Here is a 14643-nt window from a genome sequence, read left to right on the forward strand (position 1 = left end):
CAAGGAACATTTTGGTACATGACTCTTTCTGAGTTTTGGTTTTCTCAGGGTATATGCCCAGTAGTGAGATTGCTGGGTCGTATGGTAGTTCTATTTTTAAGTTTTTGAAGGAACCTCCATACTGTTCTCCATAGTGGCTGTATCAATTTACATTCCCACCAAAAGTACAAGAGGGTTACCTTTTCTCCACACCCTCTCCAGCCTTTATTGTTTATAGATTTTTGATGATGGGCATTGTGACTGGTGTGAGATGATATCTCTTTGTAGTTTTGATTTGCATTTCTCTAATGATTAATGTTGTTAAGCATTCTTTCATGTGTGTGTTGTCAATCTGTATATCTTCTTTGGAGAAATGTCTATTTAGGTCTTCTGCCCATTTTTGGATTGGGTTGTTTGTTTTTTTTGATATTGAGCTGCATGAGTTGCTTGTATGTTTTGGAGATTAATCCTTTGTCAGTTGCTTCGATTGCAAATATTTTCTCCCATTCTGAGGGCTGTCTTTTTGTCTTGTTTATGTATAGTATTATGTCTTCTGCAAACAGTGATAGTTTTACCTCTTCCTTTCCAATTGAGATTCCTTTTATTACTTTTCCTTGTCTGATTACTCTGGCTAGGACTTCCAGTACTATGTTGAATAAAAGTGGTGATAATAGGCATCCTTGTCTTCTTCCTGATCTTAGAAGAAATGTTTTCAGATTTTCACTGTCGAGTATGTTAGCTGTGAGCTTGTAATACATGGCCGTTTTTTATGTGGAGGTATGTTCCTTATATACACATATGTTAATAGTTTTATCATAAATGGAGATTGAAACTTGTCAAAATTTTTCATTTATTTCTGCTCTGATTTTTATGATTCCTTTCTTTCTACTAAATTTGGGTCTTCTTTTGTACTTCATTTAGGTGTAAGGTTAGGTTGATTATTTGAGTTTAATTTTTCTTGTTTCCTGAGATAGGCTTTTATTTCTATAAACTTCCTTCTTAGAACATCTTTCCTGCATCACATAGATTTCGGATCATTGTGTTTTTCTTTTCATTTGTCTCCAGGTATTTTTGAAATTCTTCTTTGGTTTCTTCGGTGATCCACTTTTGTTTAGTAGCATATTGTTTAGCCTCCACTTGTTCATGGTTTTGCAGTGTTTCTTTTTTTTCTTGTGGTTGATTTCTAGTCTCATAGTGTTGTGGTCGGAAAAATATGCTTGATATGATTGCAGTTTTCTTAAATTTACTGAGACATGTTTTGTGACCTAGCAAGTGATCTATCCTGGAAAATGTTCCATGTGCACTTGAAAAGAACATGTATTCCGCTGATTTTGGATGGAATACTCCCTCTCTGTCTCTGTCTCTGTCTCTCTCTCTGTATATATACACATATATATAAATGACATCTGGTATAATATGTTGTTTAAGTCAGTGTTTCCTTATTGATTTTCTCTCTGGATGATCTCTCCATTTATGTAAGTGTTAATGTCCCCTATTATTATTGTGTTCCTGTCAATTTCTCCCTTTATGTCTGTTAATATTTGTTTTACATATTTACATGCTCCTATGTTGCATGCATATATACTTAAAAATGTATATTATTCCTGGATTGATCCCTTAATTATTATGTAATGTTCTCCTTTGTCTCTTGTTACAGTCTTTGTTTTAAAGTCTATTTAGTCTAACATAAGTATTGCTACCTTGGCTTTCTTTTCTTTTCCTTTTGCATGCAATACCTTTTTTTTTCCCATCCCCTGACTTTCAGGTGGTGTGTTTCTTAAGATCTTAAGTGAGTTCCTTATAGGCAGTATATATATACATATATGAGATTGTTTTTTGTATCCAGTCTACTACTCTATGTCTGTTGATTGGAGAATTTATTTCATTTAACTTAAAGTGATTGTTGATAGGTATGTACTTATTGCAGTTTTGTTCATTGTTTATAATTCCTTTCTGTTCCTTTCTTCGTCTTTTGTTCTTTTCCCTTGAGATTTTATGACTCTCTCTAGTGTTGTGCTTGGTTTCCCTTTTCTTTTGTTTGTGAGTGTAGTACAGATATTTTAACAATATTTATTTATTTATTTATTTATTTATTTATTTATTTATTTTTTTATTTATTTATTTTGGCTGTGCCGGGTCTTAGTTGTGGTACACAGGATCTTTGTTTCGGCATGTGTGCTTCTTAGTTGTGGCATGAGGACTTATAGTTGCAGCATGAATCTGGGATCTAGTTCCCTGACCAGGGGTCAAACCCAGGCCCCCTGCATTGGGAGCATGGAGTCTTACCCACTGAACCACCTGGGAAATCCCTATTGTCGATTTTTGGTTTGTGCTTAACATGAGGTTTATATATAGCAATATATATGTATACGTATTATTTTAATTTGCAGATCTGTTAAGTTGAAACACATTTTAACAACCCTGCATTTTTACTCTCTGCTCACGTTTACTGTTTTTGACATAATATTTTAAATCTTTTGTTTTGTATCTCCCTTAACTACTTATTGTGGACATAGATGAATTTACTGCTTTTGCCTTTTAACTTTCCTACTTTATACATGGTTGATTTACTATCTTTACTGTATATTTGCTGTTATAAATGAGATTTTTTTTCCTTTTGTAATTTCAATGTTTCTATTTGTGACCTTTTCTTTTTCACTTAGAGAAGTCCCTTTAACATCTCTTGTAAAATTGGTTTGGTGGTGCAAACTCTTTTAGCTTTTGATTGTCTGTAAAACTTTTGATCTCTCCCTCAAATCTAAATGAAAGTCTTGCTGGGTAGACTATTCTTGGTTGTAGGTTTTTACCTTTCATCACTTTAAATATATTGTGTCACTCCCTTCTGGCCTGCAGAATTTCTGCTGAAAAGTCAGCTGGTAGCCTTATGTGAGTTCCCTTTTACATAACTTGTTGTTTTTCCCTTGCTACATTAAATATTCTCTCTCTTTAATTTTTGTCATTTTAATTACAATTTGTCTTGGTGTGTTTCTCTTTGGGTTTGTCCTATTTGGGACTCTATGTGCTTCCAGGAATTGAATGTCTGTTTCCTTTCTCAGGTTATGGAAGTTTACAGCTATTATATCTTCCAATGTGTTCTCTGCCCATTTTTATCTCTCTTCTTCTGGGATCCCTATGATGTGAATGTTAGTACTCTTGATGCTGTCTCAGAGGTCTCTTAAACTGTCCTTATTTCTTTTTATAATTGTTTTTGTTTGTCTGTTCAGCTTCAGCTATTTCAACTACTCTGCCTTCTAGCTTGCTGATTCATTCCTCTGTATCATCTAATCTCTTGATTCCTTCTAGAGTATTTTTCATTTCACTTATTTTATTCTTCATTTCTGGTTGTCCTTTATATATTTTAACTCTTTGTTTAAAACTCCTAACTTTTCACAATTTTCATCCAATCTTCTTCTGAGTTCTTTGAACATCTTTACAATCATTACATTGAACTTTTTATTTGATATATTGCCTATCTCCACTTCATTTAGTTCTTCTTCTGGGGTCTTATTTTGTTTCTTCATTTGGAACATATATCTCTGCCACCTAATTTTGCTTAATTTGCTGTTTTTATTTCTATGTATTTGGTAAGTTAATTATGTTTCTCATCCTTGGATAAGTGGTCTTTTGTAGGATACATGTTATGCATACCAGCAGTATACTTGCCTCTGGTTACCAGAGCTACATTCTCTAGTGGTGCCCCCTAATTGGGCTATATGGGTCCTGCTGTTGTGGTGTGCTGGCAACTGTGGGTGTTCTGGTAGTCATGGCTAGACCCTGGTTCAGTTGGTTGCCTGGAAATGCCTTGTGTAGGGACTGCTGGCCACTAGAGAGTGGGGCTGTGTCACGAAGCTGCTGGCTGTGGGGCCCCAGGGGGTTCTGGGTCTAGTGCTCCCCCACTGGTGGGTGGAAACAGATTCTGGAATGAGTGGTTTGGGGTTAGGAGCCCAGCATCTACAGTTGGACTTTTTCTGGGTGGGGCTGGTTCCTGACTCATGTGGCTGCAGTGTGTGGGGTGCCCCCAAAGTTGGTGTTTGTCCACTGGTGAATGAGACTGGATCCTGGGGTAGCTGGCTGAGTAGTCCAAGGTGTGTCACAGCTGGTGTCAGCCTGCTGGTGGACAGCGCCAAGGGCCAGGAGATCCAAGGTTAGTGCTGGCTCACTGGTCGGTTGAGCTGCATTCCTGGGTCTCTGGCTACTGGGCCCTCAGTTTTCCAGAACTGGTCTTGGGCCACTGCTGTGGGGCCATTACTGATACAGTGGCTGTGGAGCCTGGGTGTCCCAGGGCTGGTGCTGGCCTAATGGTGGGTAAGCTGGGTCTTGATATGGCAGTCTGTGGGGCTGCAGTGGTCCTGGAGCTGGTGTCTGCCAGATGGTAGGTAGAATTGGGGCCAAGCAGATCCTGGGGCTTGTTGCTGCCCATTAGTGGGTGAAGCCAGGTACTGAGGCTAGTGTTAGTTCACTGGTGGGTAGAGCTAGTCCTAGGGTTTCTGGCTGCAGGTGCATGGGAGTCCCAGATTTGGTGTTTTGACCCACTGGTGTGTGAGGCTGGGACCCACAGGGTCCTGGAGCAGATACCTATCCACTGGCTGGTGAGGCTGGTCCTAGGGCTAATGCCATCCGTTTGGTGGGTGGAACTGAATCCCAACATCTTTGGCTGTAGGACTCTGGGGATCCTGGTGCTAGTGCTGGTGCACTGGTGTGTGGGGACAATTCCTGGGCTCTCTGGTGGAAAGGGCTGAGTCTTGTAGCAACTGTGGCTTAGGGGGATCTTAAAGTAGCAGGCCTGCTGGTGGGTGGAGTTGTGTCTCCACCCAACTGGTTGCTTGGCCTGAGGTGTCCCAGTACTGGTGCCAAAGACTGTTGGGAAATAATGTCATTTGCGGGCTTCCCTGGTGGCGCAGTGGTTAAGAATCTGCCTGCCAATGCAGGGGACACGGGTTCGAGCCCTGGTCTGGGAAGATCCCACATGCCGCGGAGCAACTAGGCCCGCGAGCCACAACTACTGAGCCTGCGCGTCTGGAGCCTGTGCTCCCAACAAGAGAGGCCGCGATAGTGAGAGAGGCCCGTGCACCGCGATGAAGAGTGGCCCATGAAGAGTGGCCCCCGCTTGCCGCAACTAGAGAAAGCCCTCGCACAGAAACGAAGACCCAACACAGCCAAAATAAATAAATAAATAAATTTAAAAAAATAAAAAAATAAAAAAAAATAATGTCATTTGCAGCAACATAAATGGACCTAGACATTATCATACTAAGTGAAGCAAGTCAGACAGAGAAAAACAAATATCATATGATATCACTTTTATGTGCAATCTAAAAAAAATTATACGAATGAACTTATTTACAAAACAGAAACAGGCTCACAGACTTTGAAAACAAACTTATGGTTACCAAAGGGAAAAGGTGGGAGGGGAGGGATAAATTAATAATTTGGGATTAACATATATACACTACTATATATAAAATAGATAATCAACAAAGACCTACTGTATAGCATGGGGAACTCTACTCAATTCTGTAATAGCCTATATGGGAAAAAAATCTGAAAAAGAATGGATATATGTATAACTGAATCATTTTGCTGTACACCTGAAACTGACACACTATTGTAAATCAACTATACTCCAATATAAAATAAAAACTAAAGTTAAAAAATTAATAAAAAAGGCTTTGTGAAAGGTGTGGGAGAAAATAAAAGACTGGTGGGCAAGGCTGGGTCCCAGTGTTAATAAGCTAGAGGGAAGATTCCAAAGTGGGGCTTGCCAGCATCAGTGTCCACATGGTACTCCAACCTCTCAAAACTGAATGCTGCCAGTGTCTGTGTTTCTAGGGTGAGCTCCAGTTGTCTCCTGCCTCTCTGAGAAACCTCTAAAGTCAGCAGTTTGGTCTGACCAAAGTTTCTTTCAAATTACTGCTTCTGCTATGCATCCTGGAACATGTGAGATTTTGTGTGTGTCCTTTAACAGTGAAGTATCTATTTCCCACAGCCCTCTGGCTCTCCTGAAATTAAGTCCTGGTGGCCTTCATAGCCAAATGTTTGGAATTTGTCTTTCCACCATAGGACTTCCTGGCTGTGGAGCTCAGTGTGGGATTTGGGCTACTCACTCTTTGGGGTGAACCTCTGCAACTGTAATTATCCTCCTGTTTGTGGGTTGCCAACTTGGGTTACAGTCTTTACTATACAGTGTCTCTGTCCCTTCTACCCATCTCATTGTGGTCCCCTCTTTATATATTTAGTAGTAGAAGATCTTTTCTGCTATTCTTCCAGTTTTTCTCATCAACTGTTGTTTTATTAATAGTTGTAATTTTGGTGTGCTCATAGGAGGAGGTGAGCTCTAGCCCTTCCTATTCTGCCATCTTGGTTACTCACCTTTATCTCTCTTTTAATAGTCATTGCATACATATTTTTCCTCTCTTTGTTTCTCTGTGCTGTATTCTAGAAAATTTCTTCTGACCTATCTATCTTCAAGTCTACTAAGTGCATCTTCAGCTATGCCAAATATGTTTGAAATTAATCCACTGATTTTAAAAATTTCTGATATTGCATAAATTTATTCCTACCAGAGTTCTACCTGTCGTGCTTTCAAATATCTAGGTCATTTAAAAAGATCTCATTCTTTGTAGCATTTTACTTTGTTAGTATAAGTTATCATATTTGTTTTATAGTCTGTCTGATAAATTAAATATTTGAAGAATTTATGTCTGTTTTTGTTTGTTACCTATTATTTTTGTTGGTTCTATTTCTTGGTGCCTTCTTTTCTTACATGTGTGTTTATTTTTGAATGGGTGATGCTTTTTGTTCTTGAAAATTAGTCCTAAGGATTTGAGGTCTAGAACAAAATTCCTTCCTCCCAAGAGGATTTATGGTTACTTCCATCATGTGCTTAAGGATACAAAACTCAGTATCACTTTATACTATAATCACAGCCTGAGATTTTTGGACCCACTTTAGTGATGTGAATTTAGGCTACAAATTTACAGGAGTGCTAACTTGTATTTATAACTTCTCAGGGATGCCCTCTCCCGAACCTTGTCAACCTGCTCACCTGGGTACCAAGGGAAAAAATTTGTGTTCCTCTGGGGAGTGGGTAATAAGTTAATGTCTAGGGAACTTTTACCCTCAAAGCATAGATTTTTGGAATTCGGATTTTTATTGGGAAGTGGTTTTCACATTAGACCCTTTAAAATAGGGAAGTGCTGGAGTTTTACCTCTCCTAGAATCTCAAGTTCCTCAGAGAAGTCAAATCCCTCAGAGAAAAAATAAGTTTCAGTGTTTTACTTTCTTTACTGGGTTCTCACTGTGAATGTATTTAGGCCTTTTAATTCCTTATTATCTTGTCTGCTCCTTAATACTTTTAAGATTTTTTAAATGTATTTTATTTAAGCACTTTGAGAGAGTATTTCAAGGATTCTTAACTTTCAGAATAACATAGCTTATCATCCACCTCATCTATCTCTATATTACCTCTCTATCTAAATATATATTGAATCATATAACCTATAATTCACTATTGTAATACTTACTTCCTATAAAGTCAACTACCAAATACTGACTTTAAGAAAATATAGGAAAATAATGTCTCTTGACTGTTGCAAACCACAGCTTTATCCTCTTGAGGTCTTCACCCAAGTTTGATTAAAGTGACACTTGCTCCTTTTAAAATCTCTCTGAATATTATCTCAAGGTGTTAAGGACCCCTCAGATCCATTCTCTTCAAAGCAATTTGTGTGATCTTCCAAAATCTAATTTCTAATCATGTCATTACTCTGCTTGTAACCCATTAATGCCTTCTCATTGCTCTTTGGATAAAATTCAAATTAGTAATTGACCATGGCCTTCCAAGACATGTGTGATCTCAGAATTAGGCTGTCTCTTTTTTACCACCTCTCTCTTTTACTTGCCATGTTCCAGACATGTTCCTTTTTCTCTATGGAAATGTCTTTTTTGTCTTAGGGTCATCACAAATACTATTTCCTTTGCTGCCTGTAGCAATGTCTTTCTCCTTCATCTGACTAATTCCAATTTATCCCTTAGGTCTCAGCTCAAATGTCACTTCATCAGAGAAGCCTTCCTTCACTACTTCAATCTGAATTATATCTACGATTACATGTTTTCATGTAACTGTGTAATTTTCCTTTATCAAATGCAATTAAATAATTATTTAGATAATTGTTTAATGTCTATCTCTTCTGCCAATCTATAAGTTTCTTGATGTTAGGAACTCTGTTTTTTATTCATGAGTAAATTCAGATCAACTTGATTTTTCAATTTCTTGCACATCACCTTATCTGTGATTACTCCCTTTCATAGGATAAAACTGAAATGATTCATAGTAAGTTTTAGATTCCATTTGTTAGAACTCTCTTAACTCCTCTGAACTCAGCCAGAGCAAGAAGCTACATTGGCAGCATAATCTCAGTGCACCTTGGTGATTTGATTCTCTCCACTCATAAAGAAAATAATTTGTATTTTTGCTTTGTAGTTATAAAATTTTTGCACTAAATAGTAGTTCTTATAAAAGTCTTAGCTTTGATTTTGATATCTGAAACTTCCACAAACTGTTGCAGGAAAAAAAGTTTTCCACAAACTTTTTGGAAAAACCTGTTTCTCTTACACCATATAAAGTATATTGAATAATACTTCTGAACAGCAACACAGGTAGCTTCATGACAACAAGACTCTATTACTGGGAGTTGGAGCCAAGATGGCAGAGTAGAAAGACACTGAGCTCATCTCCTCACATGAACACACCAAAATAATAACTATCTGTAGAACAACCACCCATGAAAAAGACTGGAAACTACCAGAAGAGATCTTCTATAACTGAAGACATAAAGAAGGAACAACATCAAGATGGGTAGAAGGGGTGGAATTGCAATATGGTCAAGTTCCATAACCCCAGGTGAAAATATAAAAAATAATTACATTGCAGAGTTTCTCCAACAGAAATGAGACCTCCAAGCCCCACATCAGGCTCCCCAGTATGGTGGTCTTGAACTAGGAAGATGAGCCCCCAGAGCATTTGGCTTTGAAGACCAGTGGTGCTTAATTTTGGGAGCCCCACAGGACTTGGGGGAATACAGTCTTCACTCTTAAAGGGTGCACACAAAATTTCACATGTACTGGGAACCAGAGCAAAAGCAGTAATCTGATTGGAGCCTGGACCAGACCTACCTGCTGGTCTTGGAGTTTCCTGGAGAGGCAGTGGGTGGCTGCAGCTCACCCTGGGGACATAGACAGTAGTGGCAGACAGTCTTGGGAGTTTTCTACCACATGGATGCTGGTGTTGGTGGCTGCCATTATGGGATCCTCTATCTAGCTCTTTTTAACTAAGACCTAGCCTTACCCAAAAGACTGTAGGTGCCAGTGCTGGGATGCCTCAGGACATGGAACTAACTGTGTGGGGACAGAGCCCCACTCATCATCAGACAAGCTGCCTAAAGACTTCCTGAACCCACAGCTGTCTCCTGACATACCTTTAGACATGGCCCTGCACAACAGAGGACATAGGACACAGATCCACCCATCAATGGGCAGGCACCAGCTCCAGAATCCCCTGGGGCCCCACCCTACCCTCCAGAAAGCCTTCTCTAGTCTCTGGATCAGCCTCACCCAACAGGGAGCAGACAAAAGACACAAGAAAACCACTTTCTTACAGTCTGTGGATCCAGCCTGACTACAGCAGGCCAGACCCTGCCCTGAGACCAACTGGACCCTGGTCCTGCCCATTAGCAGGCCAAAACAAGCTTCAGGATACCCTGAATCCTATATCCAAATATGTCAGGAACCAGCCTCCTCATCAGCAACCTGAAACCAGCTATGGAATGTCTGAGCCCTGCAGCCAGACTCTAGGACCTGGCTTTGCCTGACTGTAGCCCGGGACTAACCCCAGGACCTGGATTCACCCACCAATAGTGGGAAAGAGCTCCAGAGTCTCCACAACCCTGACTCCACCCACCAGTGAGCCAGCGTAAGCCCCAGGATCCCCTGGCCTTTCTCAGTCATCCACATTGTGACCCAGTACCACCAAAGAGTAGCTGGCAGACCCCACACAAGGCAGGGCCTGGCAACCAACCAGACCTTTGGCCAACCAAGCCTACCAGACTGCCCACATAGTCAGCAAACCATAACAGAAGGACACAAGTGGCCTTATTACAGAGAACCCCTCTAATGATGCCCACTCTCACCACTTTTATTCATAATAGTTTTGTAAGTCCTAGCCACAGCAATCAGAGAAGAAAAAGAAATCCAAATTGGAAAGGAAGAAGTAAAACCATCATTGTTTGCAGATGACATGATACTATACATAGAAAATCTTAAGGAAATCACCAGAAAAACTATTAGAATCATCAATGAATTAAGTAGTTTCAGGATACAAAATTAATATAAAGAAATCTGTTGCATTTCTATACACTAAGAATGAACAGAAAGAGAAATTAAGGAAACAATCACATTTACCATTGCATAAAAATAATAAATACCTCGGTATAAACCTACTAAGGAGGTAAAAGAACCATACTTGTAAAACTAGAAGACAGCAGTGAAAGAAATAGAAGGTAACACAAAGAGATAGAAAGATATATCATGTTTTTGGATTGGAAGAATTAATATTGTTAAAATGACCATATAACCCAAGGCAATTTACAAATTCAACGCAATCCTTATCAAAATACCAATGGTATTTTTTTATTTTTACAGAACTAGAACAAATAATCTTAAAATTTGTATGGAAACACAAAAGACCCCAAATAGACAAAACAATCTTGAGAAGGAAAAACAGAGCTGGAGGAATCACACACCTTGACTTCAGGCTATACTACAAAGCTAAAGTAATCAAAGTATGTTACTGGCACAAAAATAGACATATAGATGAGTGGAACAGAATAATGAACCCAGAAATAAACCCATGCACTTATGGTCAATTAATCTATGACTAAAAAGCAAGAATATACAATGGAAAAAAGATATTCTCTTTAATAAGTGGTGCTGGGAACAAGGGATAGCTACATGTAAAAGAATGAAGTTAGAATATTCTATAACACCATATACAAAAATAAACTCTAAATTGATTAAAAACCTAAATGTAAGACCAGAAACCATGAAGCTCCTAGTAGAAAAAAATAGGCAGAACTCTCTTTGACATAGATTACAGCAATATCTTTTGGTTCAGTCTCCTAAAGCAAAATAAATTAAAGCAAAAATAAACAAATGGGAGCTAATTAAGCTTAAAAGTTTTGCACCATGAAGGAAACCATCGACAGAATGAAAAAACAATTTACAGAATGGGAGAAAGTATTTGCAAATGATATGACCAATAATGGGTTAATATCAAAAACATATAGAAAGCTCATACAACTCAACATAAAAAAAAAAAGAATTAAAAAATGGGCAGAAGACCTGAATAGACATTTCTCCAAAGGAGACATGCAGATGGCGAATAGGCATATTAAAACATGCTCAACATCGTTAATCATCAGGGAAATGCAAATCAAAACCACAATGAGATATCACCTCACACCTGTTAGAAAGGCTATTATCAAAAAGACAAGAAGTAACATGTTGGTGAGGATGTGGAGAAAAGTGAACCCATGTACACAGTTGTTGGGAATGTAAATTAATATAGCCACTATTGAAAACATTATGGAGGTTTCTCATAAACTAAAAATAGAACTACCATATGACCCAGCAATTCCACTCCTGCATATATATCTGAAAAAATACACTAATTCGAAAAGATACATGCACCCCAATGTTCATAGCAGAATTGTTTACAATTGCCAAGATATGGAAGCATCCTAAGTGTCCATCAGCAGATGAATAGATAAAGAAGTTGTAGTAGAGATACACAATGGAATACTACTCTGCCATAAAAATAATGAAATTTTGCCATTTGAAGCAACATGGATGACTTGGAGGGTATTATGCCAAGTGAAATAAGTCAGACGGAAAGACAAATACTGTATGATATCACTTATACGTGGAATCTAAAAAATAAAACAAACTGCAGGATATACCAAAAAAGAAACAGACTCACAGATATGGAGAACGAACTACTGGTTACCAGTTGGGAGAGGGAAGGGAGGAAAGGCAATATAGAGGAAGGAGATTAAGAGGTACAAACCATTATGTATAAAATAAGCTACAAGGGTATATTTTACAACACAGGGAATATAAACAATATTTTATAGTAATTATAAATGAAGTATAACCTTCCAAAATTATGAATCACTATACTGTATACCTGTAACATATAATACTGTACATCTACTATACTTCAATAAAAGTCTACCTCTGAACAATTGAAACTTTCACCTGTCCCAGGCATTTAGATGTTTAAATAATCTAGTTTAGAGCTTCTCAAACTAACTCTGCTGAAGAATCTTTTTTTTATTTTTAATACCCAATCTGTGATAAAAGTATAATTTTATTAAATAGAATAAAATGATTACTGAAAATGTGAAATTAAAAAAGCAAATATTTATAAAATTCAGACCCACTGGTCACATTTGAATGTTGCAGCAATGTCAAGTTTCTATAAAAATTTCTAAATGTTTTTTCTTTATTTTTATCTTTATCTTGCCATTGATCATTTCACAAACCAGTTTCAGTCCTCAGACACTTAATGCATAACATTGATAGAATGCAATGATCAGTGCTTCTCAAATTTGTGTGCATGTGAGATACCTGGGGATCTTGTTATACAGGTTCTAATAGTTCTAGAATTGGGTATGAGATTTGGCAGTTCTAGCAAGTTACCAGGTGGAATCTATAGAGCTGGTTTGTAAACCACTATTCAGCTATAACTCATTAGACTATAAGTTCCTTGTGGGAAATGATTGTGTATATTCATTTCTATATCCTCAGTATCCATCACAATGCCAGCCACAGAGGAGGTGTTTAAGAAATGTTTGTTTCGTAAAGAAGTGATCCACTAGATTTTCCACTTCCATGTGTCTGTCAACTTTTTTTATTTAAAAAAATATATATATATCCTTAACCATTTGATTATGAGAATAGGAAGGGGGAAGATTCTTTTTTCAAATATCCAATCTATTGCAAAGGTATGTTTTTGTAAAATACATTAAAATGAATTACTAGAAAAATGAAATTAAAAAATAAAAGTTACATGAAATTAAAGCCCATATTTGGATGTTGCAATGATGTCCAATTCCATTCTATCACTTACTCTAAATTCATGGAGATGTCTCAAGGAGAGGATCGGTTGAACCTACATGGTCCACTGCCACACTTATTCTACAACATTAATGAGGATGGTGTTTCTTATAACAGGTAAAGGATTCATTGTTTTCAGTGTTCTTTTAATTCAAGTACCACTTTGAATAGATGTTGCTGGAATTTCCTATTTTACTTGTGACTTTTTTTTTTCTTTCACTGAGCTGACCACATTAACTGGTTTAACTTGTGAAGCTAGTTATACATGCAGAATAGAATGAGTGTGATAGGGTCTGAGCAACTAGGCAGCAAAGCTCCATAAAAGCTTCTCTGGGTATTGTCTTAATAATTTCAATAAGACATTATCTTTTAGGCATGGCATTTTACCAAATTTGTGACTCATACAACTGTCATCAAATTTTTATCTGTTTTATATCTACTTTAGCTTGGCAAATTGTGACATGGTTGTTCTGGCAAAAGAACTTTCAAAAAGCTTATAAAAGGACTTGTAGTCTTCTCCAGCTTCAAGTAATTCTGTCAAAATCTGATTTGAAGTGTGCCACACAAATGAAACTGCTCTTTGAATTATAACAAACGACTTTCAAAATTAGGTGGGAGAAGGGTTTAACAAAAAATTTTATTCAACTGGTCATGTAAGAACTCATCAGTGATTTAAATGACAATGTTTGATGCTTGCATACTTGCTGGAGGTGTTCTTTAAAAACATCCATGTGTCCTTGATGCCATGGGACTCCTGTATACTGCTTTCTTTTTGGAGCCTGTGCATCTTTGCTTATCAAGACACTACGGAAACTGACAACAGACCTAGAGAATCCAGAGTGTCAACAAAAAAAAGCAGCTTTAGACTTCCTTAGCAGACCATCAGGGATTTGCCTATTGGTATCTGAATCAATCAATATCACTTTTGATCCTTGTGACATTTATGCTATTATTTTATATCTCTTATCTGTAAATTCATCACTCAAGTGTCCAATTATTTCTTTATCACTTTATTTTTGGTAAATGTTGACTACTTTAGGGAATGTTAGGTATAGTAGTAAGGTAGTCATAGAAATTATAATGATGTGTATGTCCTTTTCAGATTATTTCAAATCTGCCTCCCCCCAAGTAGATGTAAGCTCCATGAAGGCAGGGATCTTGCCTTTTTTGGTTATTGCTGCAATTTCAGCATCTAGAACAGTGTCTGGCTCATAGAGGATGCTTAATAAATATTTGTTGAATAAAAGTTCAATTATTATTTCAAGCACTACACTCAAAAGTATAGACACAATTAATTGATATCTATAGCTGTATCTCAAGATAAATAGACAGAAATAGAAAAAAACAAAATCATGTAGCCTGTCTTTTTAATCTTGCTGAACTTAAAGAACATTAAAAAAATAAAGAGAAGCTAGTCAACACATGCTTTTAAAAATATGTTCACTTACATCCAATATGTTACTTTTCTTATTAATCTTTAATAAGTCACTC

The sequence above is a fragment of the Balaenoptera acutorostrata genome, chromosome X (assembly GCF_949987535.1).
Source record: "Balaenoptera acutorostrata chromosome X, mBalAcu1.1, whole genome shotgun sequence".
Taxonomy (NCBI): Eukaryota; Metazoa; Chordata; class Mammalia; order Artiodactyla; family Balaenopteridae; genus Balaenoptera; species Balaenoptera acutorostrata.